The 12,769-nt window shown below is 47.6% G+C and overlaps 1 protein-coding gene across 4 annotated transcripts in view; it reads right to left on the bottom strand.

The window, feature by feature from the left end:
• Window positions 1-354: 354 nt before the first annotated feature.
• CELF5 (CUGBP Elav-like family member 5) overlaps window positions 355-12,769 on the bottom strand; it is a 226,042-nt gene continuing 213,627 nt past the window's right edge. For 2 of the 4 annotated variants that reach the window (XM_069218065.1, XM_069218067.1), the window contains exon 13: window positions 355-6,065. The gene's annotated coding sequence lies outside the window, so the exon portion shown is untranslated. The remainder of the gene's footprint in view (window positions 6,066-12,769) is intronic. The other 2 variants (XM_069218064.1, XM_069218066.1) reach the window with 1 other exon arrangement.

Raw genomic sequence — 12,769 nt, 5'->3', positions numbered from 1 at the left:
AACACCCCTAAATATCAAGATTGTTAAAGTGCAGCAAAATCTCCCGCCTATTGCTGGACAGGATTAATGTTGGCGGTTGGGCTGGGGAGTGGGGGCGCGTCCGGCTATGCTTGTCCCATGCAACACTTGACACATTGTATCGGTAAAGTGCAGTGTGAATACACCTAGACTCCGGTCAGTCACAACCCCAGGACTGAAGGGGGGGGGTCCCGAAACTCTGAAGTTGTGCAGGTTCACACAAATGTTCGTAACATCAAGGTGTCTTCACACTCGCGCAAGGCCCTCCCATGCAAGGTGACTTTGAGCTCCAGTTTTATAAAACTTGTTTGGCAAGACAAACATGACGAGACCGATGGATTATCAGGTAAAACATTTTATTATTAAATAAGTGTTGGGATCTTCAGCTCGCAGGAGTTTTTCACATTGGTCCTGACAGTCTCACATTTCAACACTCTGCAGTTGCCTCAGAAAAGTGGAATGGATACGTCACATTCGTAAATATCATACCGCGTTCAAGATCCTTCTAAAATTTATTTTCATTTTTTTCATACTTTTTATTAAATTATTCACACTTCATTTAGTCAGCCTTTGGAGTCTGTATTAGCGAGCTATGGACCTTGTTTGTCTGGGTTTTTGTGGCCCTCCTGCTGCGGGGGGCCAGTGGTGGGCATTGCCTTCACTAACATCTGCGCTTTGCTGCCTTAGAGCCAGGTTTGCCCTTTGGAAATAAAAGCACATTCCAGAAGGACCCATCCACTCGAACGAGCCTTCTGATAATGCTTTTAACTGATCACTTCCATGGTGACCTCTGCTACCGCTTCCTTTTGAAAACCCCCTGTCTGCGAGTGCGGTGACCAGGGCCTGCAGGGATCACCCTCTGCCTGCACTCCAGGGGATCACCATGTGGAGAAGGGTAAACCTTCAGGGGTGGCGGGGGATTACCCACAATGCACCATGCCCCTCCGTGCTGCACCTCAGCAGTCTGCAGAAGATCAAGCCCATGATTGCATTTCCTGGGCTTGGAGATGTCCTTCAGTTGTTTTACGTAATTGTAATGTGCTTTGGTTCCTGCACAAAAATTGGGGGCGCATTGGATCAAAAATAAGTATGCTATGTGGAGATATTTCATGGATTTTTTTGTTTGTTTTTTATATCGGCAAAAACTGCCAAGAACAGCTCACATACTGTTTACTCCACTAAAGTAACAACAGTGCCCCACACCGCAAAATTATTGAATATTTATCAAATGGAGCTTATAATAAAAAAAAAAATGTTTTTGGGTGCAGAAAGTGGGTAGAAGGCAATCTGCTTCTATTCTAAGCACGTTAAGAGCTTTCATCAACTATAAAAGTATAATGAGATATGGTTAGTGACCCTGTCTTCAAAATAAATAACAAAGCTACATTTCTGGGATTCAGACCTGCACCCTATGTGTCTCCGCAGCGGACACCAGGCCCTACTCGATTCCCCAGTAAGGGAACTGGCAATAACTTTTTAAAAACTGCAAACTTTGTATGAGTAATTTTATTCCTTAGAGCAGATAACAAACCAGGGAACTAGTTGCTCAGGAGTTGGGATCACAGTGGGACGGGGGGCAGACTTCTTCAGCGTAACCTTGCATGTTCGTGCTATCCTCTCATCCACTGGCTGGATCAAGAGGCTGGCGGCGTTTGTATTAAATAAACCTTGGTGTGGCAGGAATGATAGATTCCTAGGAGACAGACTGGTATCCCACACTGAATCTTACATTGGTGCCATATGCAGTAGGTAATTTATTTCTAATTGACTTTGAGGTTATATTCAAGTTATGAAAATTAGCAGACTGTAAGAAGTGGGTTGTAAAAACCCAACTCCAGAAATGAGAGTACTCCATTATAGGAATGGTTACACAAACCAAATCCTTCACAGCTTTATAGGAGGCAGAGAAGATGCACACGAAAGCAGCAAAGTGTGAGATAGTGGAAAACTATGAAGTGGAGCATTTGTAACTTGGAATAGATCAAACATGGTTGACCACTAAGTTGTGTGTAAAAGGGGTGACCCAGGGCTTCAGTAAGGGGTTGATCTTAGCGCTTGATGATCTGTGACCAGGAATGGCTGAGCACACCTCACAAACCCGCTGCAAATGCCACAGAGAACTCCCCTAAAACAGACTCCATGACGTGCTGCATTTCAATATTTTTTTTAAATAGTTTTTTTGTCAAGAGAAATTTCTTACATCGTACAAATCACATACGTAACAGATGTGAAGTATAAAAATGGTATTTACACTCTGCAAAGAAACACAGTTCAGAGCTCACCTTCCCCCCCCCCCCCCCAGTGATAGAACAGGATGTTTGTCACCCAGCAGCACAACACACGCGCATGTCCTTGCACACTCACCCACGTATGCACACCAGTGGAGAGGAAGGAATTGCTTGAGGGTTATGCATGGGGATGGGTTGGTTGGGGGTCACCTAAAGCTTGAGACGAGAATGAACTCTCAGATTCCAAAGTCCATGGGCAACAAGCATGTTGTAAGTCTCACTTTTTTGTAAAAATGCTGCCCGGCCTCTGGTGTCTCTTGTTGAGCGTGTTGAGGTGCATGTCCATAGCTCTGCGGAAGAGTGTCTCCTTGTTCCCTGATATAGGAAGGTTGCTCCTGAAAACCTGCTTGGTGGGACTTGGTCCAAGAACGCATCATCACCCCGAGAACCCTGCAGACAGCCATTGCACCCAATTGGTAAGGATGCCAGGCCTTTCACCAGGGGGCAGGAGGTCCACGAATGCAACAGTGTACAGACTCATCCCCCCAAGTCTGTGAGCAGCACTCTGGTCAGTCCGTGGAGGTGGCCCACACGACCTGTAAACGTTGCTTTGAATACACCTTGTAAATGGCACATATTTTCTGGTTCATAATCAGGAAACTAGTTTCTGCCATTCTTTTCCCTGGGGAAAGAGAGGGATGCAGAAATATTTAAAACAAAAGAAAGTATGTACAACAATGATGGCCACCCTGTTTCTGGAGGTGCTCTGCATTAGAGTTCGTCCGGCTTTTGTTGCGGTTGGGTGTGGTCGAAGCGTGTCGTGAACACTTTTTGGCTGAGCAGGCGTACAGATGAAAAAGGGAAAGGGACAGCTTCTGTACAGGCATAAAGTTGGCAGAAGTGCTTCACAGCTCGACCTGTGGAAAAGGCTTCTATTGGAGCCCAAAGTGGTAGACATCATAGCAGGACATGGGGCCCAGTGCAGTGGAACCTGTCAGGCTGTGTGTGTGTGTGTGTGTGTGTGTGTGTGTGTATGTGTATGTGTGTGACACATGCATGGGGGAAACTGAAAGCGTGGGGGAAACAGGTGCAATTGAAACAATTGTTGCACTTCTGTTTCCCTTTAGAAACCTTCCTCCCTGTTTTTGTTACACATGTAGCAGTCGCTCAGCGGTTGACAAGGGCGCTTGGCTGTAGCACAGCAGGGCTAGTGTCTCTGGGTTGGAGGGATGCACGGAAGGAGAGGCTGCTGGCTTTGGGTACCCAAAGAGAAGGCAGTGTTATGAAAAAGATAAAAGGTCACTTTTTAAAAAAAATCCCTGTGTCGCTTGAACACAGTTGGAATAAGGAATGTTTAAGAAGATGAGAAATGGAGTAGACTCTTCCCGCCACCCCGTGCAACATGTGCTGTCTTCCCACGAGTAATATTTACACAAATCTGCAGAAGTGAATTTGGGTCCAGCTGTTTTGATCTTGGTGAGGTGCAAGCCACTGGCCGAGGGAAGAACAGGTTTGGAACAGTCTGGCACTTGCGTTAAGGCTCACCCAACATTGCACTTAGGTTTCAGGCAGTTCCCGTACAAGACCTGCAGAGAGTCAAGAACACCGATCCAGCTAGGAAGTGGAAGGGTGGGGATTGTCAAAGGTACCTGCCAGCGCTCTCCCTCCTCGCCATCCCTTCGTGCCTGTGGGAAGGTGCAGGTGACTTGTGCTATAGCGGGGGCCCGTGAGCTTCGCAGAACTTTGCACCCTTGTGTTATTACTCTGGTGCCATTTCAGACGTAAATCAAACTGTTCCTTATCTTCTGGTTATGGGGCTTAGTATTGCTTGTTGGAGATGTCTGATGTAGTGCAGCCCGCGACCTCTCCAAAGAAACAAACCAAGGCAATTTTAGCATACCTTCCTACTCCAGACACCCCTGAGCAGTGTACGTGCAGTCGTGGCACTAGATTGGCAGAGAGTTTGTAGGCAGACAAGCCTCTGGGGTTTGGCACATAACTGGAGATTATTTTAATACTTAGCATTTTCAAGAGCCTGTTAATTTTATCACTAGAGAAAGTAATGTTTCAGCCTAATACCTAAAGCCCATCCTGGTTTATGGAGTTGAATTGCCTCAGACCACTTTCGAATCAGGGCGTTTCCAACGCAGTCTGTTCAGATAGGGATAAAACTTTGACAGACCTGTCACTGTTTAACAGAGTCTGTTTGGAGTTCTGACCTTTTCCGTAGGAAAGGGAGGGCTCCTACTGTGTCACAAACAGCCATGCCTGGGGTACCTATTACTGCATGGGCCTGAAACAGCGTTTTGGAGCTGACGCGGGCCTCTGTGAGAGGAAGGGAGATCTGTGTAGGTAGTGGTACCTTGACGGAGACACCGGAACTGTCTTGAAAAGAGGAGGCCTCTGCATCTAGTTGCTTTGATCTTTCCTCATGGTGTTGCTTGACGTTTTCGTTTAGTCAAGTGTTGAGGACCTCTAGGGTGTAGTCTCATAAGCGAATGCGCCTTCGTGCACCACCGAATAACCGCGTGTCTGAGACGCAAGTGCGCTTAAAAAGAAATAAGGGGACACAACCTTTGGCACAAGGCTTACTTAAAAATTCAACACCGTGATGAAGAATTGCAGCTCCTACGTCGGACAGACTTGGTGCAACACAAAATCCGTAGCCCATCTATTTCCTCGGATATGGCATCTCTGTGTCTTCAATTTTGTAATCCAGGAGCGACGTTGAAGTTCCTTGAGGTAAAACGCTTTCACCTCTTTTACAAATGTATGTAAAAAGGGCAAAAAACACTCTAGTCCTCTTTCCAGACAGCCAGATCTGTGCTCCAGTTCCAGATTGTCGAAGGGCTCAAGCTTGCCCTGTGTTGGAGTCACACGAGTGTCCCTTTTCCAGCCAGCCAGGTCTGTGCTCATGTTGCAGGTTCTTCAAGGTCACCGGCTTGTCTTATTCCTTGCTGGTCCGAGCTGGTTGAAAGGGTTCTTTGAATGCCCACCATGGTGAGGTGACTGGAGGATTTCAAGAAGGGGACTTGGTTTGTTGCTTTAAGGTTTGCATGTGCTGTAATTTGAGATCTCTACGTATAATGCTGTGCTTTCTGTACGGGTCCACCCCAGGAGACGAAGGCATCATTTCTTATCTTGGTGGTTCAGTGACAGAGTACCGTTTGTGCTCTGAAGCTGCTGCAAAAATGCTCTCATTTCCGAACTAATTTCTTGACGCTCATTTCTGGAGGCATGTCGTGTAAAATCGCTGTTTACTCCAGACCCTCAAACACAATATTCTCCTCATACGACGTCAACAACCACGTCACCTGCCTGACCTTCTGCACAATCCAGCTACACCTGGGTATCCAGGAAGCCAGGCAAAACAATTCCAGTTTCAACAAGCCTAGCCCTTCCCGCAGCACAACCTCTAGGTATAATGTCCGACTTGGAAAGTCTTGGTCCCTTGATAGCCACAAAAATAAATTACGTTGAAATAAATATATATATTGAAGAAAAAATAATGAGATTCCGAAAGCCTGGGTTCCTCTTCTGGTCCTGCGTGGTCTCTCTTGGTGAAGGCTCCCAGGTGAGGCGCTTTGGACGTGGTGTAGAGCAAGTGAGAGCCTTTTCTGGAGGTGCTGGAGGCCGCCTTCTCTCACCTCCTCGGAAGGCGCTGGTTAAGCTGGAGCAAGGTAAAGGGACTTGGGACGGCAGGGTAGACGCGATAGCAGTTGTGATACAAGGTCTTCTTTTCTTCCCTTGCTTTTCACAGGATCTCGTTTTGAAAAGATCGATTTGACGTTGGTCATTAGTTAGAAATGTTCCCTTTACCTGTGGTGAGAAGGACAAGAGAAGGAAAGAGTTTAATGACTATGCAGTGTTGTGCATCTCTTCCTCAGCAGGTGCCTGGCCAGCACCAACCTGGAATCTCTGGTAGAAAGGGGTACAAAACAGAACAGACGAGCAGACAGTTTTTATGGAATGAAAAGTCACTTGTAGTCTTGGTTCCCATTCACAGGTACCTTTTATTTGTAGGACTTTAGCATACCTTAAAATTTAAATGTTTATGTTTTACCAAATGCATTTCTAAAAAAACAAAAAATTAAAACACAATGCCTCGGTTTAAAAGAAAAAAAAACAAGTTACCTTCTGTACACCCTTTCTGGTAGAGACTCAAAATTACAAAATCCTCACCTTTTGTATACTCCCCATGTGTCAGACTGGATCTAGAATCTCTTTAGCAGTATCTCTGAGTGCCAGAAGGTGGCACTGCTCGACTCTGCACTGATGCCATTCAGCTCCTGAAATGACGTGCAGGCTTCTATAAATGCCATTTCTGCATGCTGATGTCGGTTGCTTTTGACATTCAGTGACCCCCACCCACCCCGAGCTCCAAAAGCAAATTGGCAGCCACTGCGCCGATTCCTAGTTTTGAAGTCTTATTAATGTATAGAAGCAACTCGCAAGATGGCGTGAAAGGGAGAGTCCGGGACAAATATGTGGCAAGGTAGTCTCTACCAGAAAGAGCGTTAGTAAAGGTAAATAATGTATTCTTCTGATGAAGACCTCCTCGCCTTTTTAAATAGATACCAGAACAATACTTCTTAGATGGGTTTGCAAATAGACTCAAACCAGAATGTCCTGCAGGACTGAGCGAGCAAAAGGCCTCTTCGGGCAAACCTGACATTCCAGGCAATAGTGCTTTGTGTTTGTAGGGACGCCCAGGAAGACGAACCGGGGCTGCACATGCCAATGCAGCTGGAACCGCTTTGGCCCTGGTAGAGTGAGCATGCACTCCTTTCAGAGCCTATTTTATGGCCTATATGTAGCAGAATTTAATGCAGAGCATGGTCCAGAGTGGAATGGTTCCCTTCTGCACTGCATTGCCATTTGTTGCCCCAGAAAAACCCACAAAGAGTTTATTGTCCACCTGGTGTTCTTTGGTACGATCTATGCAGAAGCTCGTCTCTCTCGATGGGTTCAAGCGATGGAGTCTGTCCTCCATCTTAGAGGGGCGAGATGTAACCTAAAACGCTGGCAAAGTGATGGTTTGACTGATGTGGAACAGCATTACAACTTTCGGACGGGCGGGTGCCCAAGTCTTGAGAACCAGCTTGCCTGGGAAGAAGGAAGTGTATGGAAGATTGACACAACCTGAAGCTCACCCACATGCTGAGCCAAGGCGATGAAGATGAGAAACAAAATCTTGAAAATAAGGAATTGTAAAGGCAATCTGTGACGTTGCAATATGTTTTAGTTCCCAATGGGGCATAACAAAGGGAAAAAGGTGAAACATATGCTGTAGCCCATTCAAAAATTGTATCATAACAGGTGACCTAGACAACTAGGGCTGATCTGCCAACCGTAAGAGGGCTGAAATGCCCTGCCCCCCCCCCCACTCGCCCCCCCCCCCCCCCCCCCCCCCCCCACCAAAAAACCCCAACTGTGCACAAAGAAAAGTCTTGATAGACAGGAGAGAACAAATAAGAGAATGTCTGATAATTTGGCCTGGAGGGGTCAATCTGGTGTGAGCCGCGCCAAACCACAAACTTGTCCCAACAGGCATATCGTTTTTGTTGAGGACTCGCTGCCAAGATGACCAACCACTGCCAGAGGAAGGCCGATAGTGTTCAGCTGTCACTGCTCAATCTCCAAGCATGAAGTTGAAGAGTGTGAAGACCAGGGTGTAGAATCCTGCCCTGTTGCTGCAACGGTAGTTCCTCCAGGAGGGGCAGCCTAATTGAAGGACATGCGCACAGGCCCAGGGTTTCTGGATACCATGCTCGCCATACTCAATCCTGAACTTCAGAACTCTGGGCAGTAGTGTTACTGGCGGAAAGGCTTGCAGGTCTCTGTTCTACTCCAGGTGTAGCAAGAGACGCCTTGGAAACTCCAACATGCAGAATTGCTGATATTGGGTGTTCTCTGTTGTGTCAAAGAGATTGAGCCAATGTCCTTCCCGTTTGTGGATGAGATCTTGCACCACCTGAAGGTGTCGCTGTGTTTATAATCTGTGATATGTGTGCTATTCAGAACCTCCCCTCTATGCCCAGGAGACCGATCTCAGTGTATTATCCAAACAAAAAATAATGTTTGTAATCCACTAGGCATGGACGGCTAAATTAATCTGCCTGGTATTCAATGATCCTGCTGGGTGATTCACCACCAGGAAAATTCTGTGGTGATCTAGCACTTTCAGGGGGGCAAAGCCTCCTGACATTAGGCCTGCGACCCCCGCCCTCTTTATTGTAGTACCACATGGCGGTGGTATTGTCGATGAGAACCTGTACCAGCCTCCCTTTGATGTATAACCCTCCACTCCAGAAGGTTGATTATTGAGCTGAGACTTCATCAGAGAGCAGGGTCCTCTGATCTTCATCTCTCTTAGATGGCAGCCCCAGCCCAGAAGAGATGCATTGGTCACTGCTATCAGCTCTGGGTGGTGGAGGGGTCCGCTACTGACCCAGTCGTGGTCCAGCAACAACTCCTGCAGATCTTTTGCAGTCTCCTTTGAAATCTGAACATGATCGGTGAGGTCCCTTTAATGTTGTGTCCTTTGGGACTTCATATCACACTGCAGAGCCTGTATATGCCACCTGGCATGCTCGACCGTGAGGATGCAGGAGGCCATCAGTCCCAGTAGCCTCAGTGTTGATCTCCGTGAAATCCAAGATGGTGGCTGAAAGATCTGGATCAGAGCATGAGAGTCCTGGACTCTTCGCAGGGGAAAGGGTATGAAACTGAACCATGTCAGGAATGGCTCAGATGAAGGGGAGTGTCTGAGAAGTTAGCATGTTGATATTGAGCCCCAAAGATGTCAGTAAGTTTGCTATAGTCTAGAGGTGGTTGACAACTGCCTAGGATAAGCCCCCTTCAACAGCCTGTTGTGGAGCTAGGGGAAATTCTGGCAAACCTGCCCTCTGAAGGTGTGCTGCCACCACAGCCAACACTTAGGGGCGCTGGTGAGACCACAGTGAATTAAAAATTATCCTGTCCTATCACAAACCACAAGTAGCGCTGATGGGTCAGGTTTATGGATATAGGTGTCTTGCAAGTCCAACCCTAAAGAGCGAACATTTAAAATTTCTCCTTCCAGAGCAAGGTGTTGAGAGAATGCAGGTCTAGAATAGGCCGAAGACTTCTGTCCTACTTGGGTACAAGAAGGTAGTGGGAATAATAACCACGTTCTCCTTGTGACACCGGCACCATCACAACAGCCCCTTTGGTCAATAAAGCTTGCACTTCTTGCCGCAATATGGAGAGCTGGTCCTCCATCTGAAGGTAAGTAACTTGTTCATCTGATAGAGCCTTCTAGATGCAGATTCCTTGCTATAGCATAGATACCCAAGCAGTACCAGCCCCAGAGGTAGGTCTGCACACCAATTTCACACGAAGTCCTGTAGGACCGAAAAGGCAAAATGCCCATCTCAACAGACCTGACTATCCAGGAAGTAATGCTTTGTGAATGTGTGCACGGAAGCCCTCGTAGAAGCCCGGCAGATGTCCAGGACCGGAACTCCATGGGCTAATGCAGTGGTTGCAGCTGTAGCTCTGGTGGACTGAGCATGCAAAACCTCAGGTGGTTGCTTGTTCGCAAATGCGTAGCAAATCTTGATCCAGAGCACGATCCATCTGGAGTTGGACAGTTTCTGCTTGGCTCGGCCCTTCTCTTTGACATACCCCACGAAGAGTTGGTTGTCAACCCAGAACTCTTGTGTGCAGTCAAGGTAGAATGACAATGCTCTTTTTGGGTCCAGACAGTGAAGCTGCACCTCTTCTTTAGAGGGGTGTGGTGGAGCTTTAAAAGTAGGCAAAGTGATGGATTGACTATGTGAAAGAGGTGTCCACTTTTGATAGAAAGGAAGCTCTCCTGAGTAGCACCAGTTTGTCTGGGTAGATGTTCAGCTGTGAGGCTTAGATGATGAGGCCTGAAGCTCACTGACTCTTCGGGCAGACATTATAACCACCAGAAAAGCTGTCTTGATGGTAAGGAGCCCGAGTGGACAATTATGCAAAGGCTCAAAGGGAGGACACAAAAGTAAGAATTAGATTAAGGTCCCAATGGGGCATAATGAAAGTGGAAACTGAAAACACACGTTGCACATCTTTTGAAGAACCTATTTACAGTAGGGTGTTTGAAGAGGGGTGGCTGGTCAGGCAACCACAATAAAGCAAAAATAGCAGAGCGATAACCCTAAGAGTGCCCAGAGCAGAGCCCTGCTCGGCAAGAGAAACAATGAAAAGGAGAACCTGAGAAAGGGGGCAGAAGGGGAATCCAACTTTCTGTACAGCATGCCACAAAATTTTCCCAACGGCTGGCATACACAGTCTTAGAGGAGGGACAGCTGGCTGATAATATAATGTTACAGACTTCGGGAGGAAGTTCGAAAGCTGTGAAGTGCCACTGTTCCATCTCTATGCAAGAAGGTGAAGAGTTGACAGGTTTGGGTGGCGGGCACTCCCCTGCTGCTGTGAAAGAACATCCTCCCGATTGGGCAACCTGATCAGAAGATCAATTGCAATGCTCAACAACTCGGCATACCAAACTTTCTGTGCCCAATTCGGAGCCACAAGGATTACTTGGGCGCGGTCGGCCCAGATCAGTATGTATCAGTGGTATGTGTGGAATGGAGTACAGTAGGACTGAGCTCAATTCGAGATGAAAAGCATCTCCAAGCGAGAGCTGCCTATGAAACTCCAGCACTCAAAAGTGCTGACACTGACATTTCTCAGTGGCGGTGAACAGATCGAACTAATGCTCTCCCCATTGCTCAAAAAGACCTTGCACCACCTCCGAATGGAGACCCCATTCATGATCTGCGAGGCATCGTCGGATGAGTTTGTCTGCTTTGGTGTGCTGAGAGCCCGGCAGATGTTGAACTGCCAGGGATATGCCTTGACATTCCAGCCATGTCCTGAGATGCATGTTCTCTTGTCAAAGAGTCCATGGCCCCACCCTGTTGGCTGCAGTACCACATGGCAGTGGTCCGGTCCTTTAAAACTTGCACTAGCCTTCCCTTGAATGAGGGTAGAAAAGCTGTCAATGCCAGTCTGATTGTTTGGAGCTCCAATAGGTTGATGTGGAGTCTGGATTCTGCCGGAGACCAGAGTCATCTGATCTTTGCCTTTCCCAGATGGCTGCCCCATTCCAGGAGTGATGCATCTGTCAGATCTGGTTGGGAAAGGGACAGAGGTCTGCAGCTGAATCAACTGTGGCTTGTTCGCCATCAGTGTGGGTCTTTGCAGTGCTCTATGAGATCTGGACAATGTTAGAGAAATTCCCTTGATGCTGCGCCCACTGGAACTTCAGGTCCCAGTGCAGAGCGCTCACATCCCAGCAGGCATGTGCACAAGCAGGAGGTCAAGTAGCCCAGCAGCCTCAGTCAGTCTCATTGAAATCCAGAATAGAGGCTGAAACATCAGTATCGTAGTCCGAGTATCCTGGACTCAACATTAGGTAGGATAAACCCGAAACTGCACCATGTCCAGAACAGCTCTGATGAAAGAGAGCGTCTGAGAGGGAGTAATGTGTGACTTTGGCACATTGATAGTGAACCCCAGCGAATGCAGGAGGTCTGCTGTAGTCTGTAGCTGGGAAATGACAGTCTGGGGAGAGCCCACCTTTAACAGCCAGTCGTTGACATAGGGGAAGACTGGCACTCCTGATCTCGGCAAACGAGCTGCAACCATCGCCATCAACTTGGTTAAAATGTTAGGGCTGTTGGTATGGCAAAAACAGGAGCATGGCAAAATTAAAGTGCTCATGGACCACCATAAATCTTTGAGAACGCCTGTGGTCAAGCAGGACAGGAATATGAAATTATGCATCTTGCACAACCAACACTACCATTCAGTCTCGTGGATCAAGGGCAGACAGGACCTGAGCTAGCATGAGCATCTTCAAATTCTCCTTCATTAGGAAGAAATTGAAAGGCTACAAGTCTAGAATAGAACAAAGGTCTTCGTCCTTTTTGGGCACCAGAAAGTAGCAGGCATAGCAACCACAACCTACTTCTGGCATCGCCAACTTCAATAGCTCCCTTGACCAAGAGAGCCTTCACATCCTGGCGGAGAAGGGACAGGCGATCTTCCATCAACCGGTGGCAAGTTGGTGGCATAGGAGGATGGGTAGTCACACGTGAGGGAGTAGTCACTTTGGAAGATCTGCAAAAACTCACAGGTCTGTGAGACAGGTGGTGGCAAACACTACCACCTACTGGGTGCCCATGATGGTACGAGGGAAAATTAGGAGGATTTGGAGGCTGTGGCTTCTGGAGGGGTGGTGGACTGACCTGACTGCTGGCTCCCGATCCACAGGTCTGTGGGTATCGTGTCCTGAGCCATGCAGAGGGTAGGAGGCATGCTCAGTGGCTGGGGTGGCAAACTTGGCTGGAAGCTCCTACGTAGCTGCGAAAAGTAGATGGGGTAGCGAGGGGCCATAAAAAGATCCAAGGACCTAGCTGTAGCCCGCTGTCTCTAAAGTGATCCGGTGCTGAATCAGCCTTGCCTCCAAAGAGATATGAGCTATCAAAGAG

Source organism: Pleurodeles waltl, chromosome 12, assembly GCF_031143425.1.
Source record: "Pleurodeles waltl isolate 20211129_DDA chromosome 12, aPleWal1.hap1.20221129, whole genome shotgun sequence".
Lineage (NCBI taxonomy): Eukaryota > Metazoa > Chordata > Amphibia > Caudata > Salamandridae > Pleurodeles > Pleurodeles waltl.
This window is presented reverse-complemented; position numbering and strand designations above follow the sequence as displayed.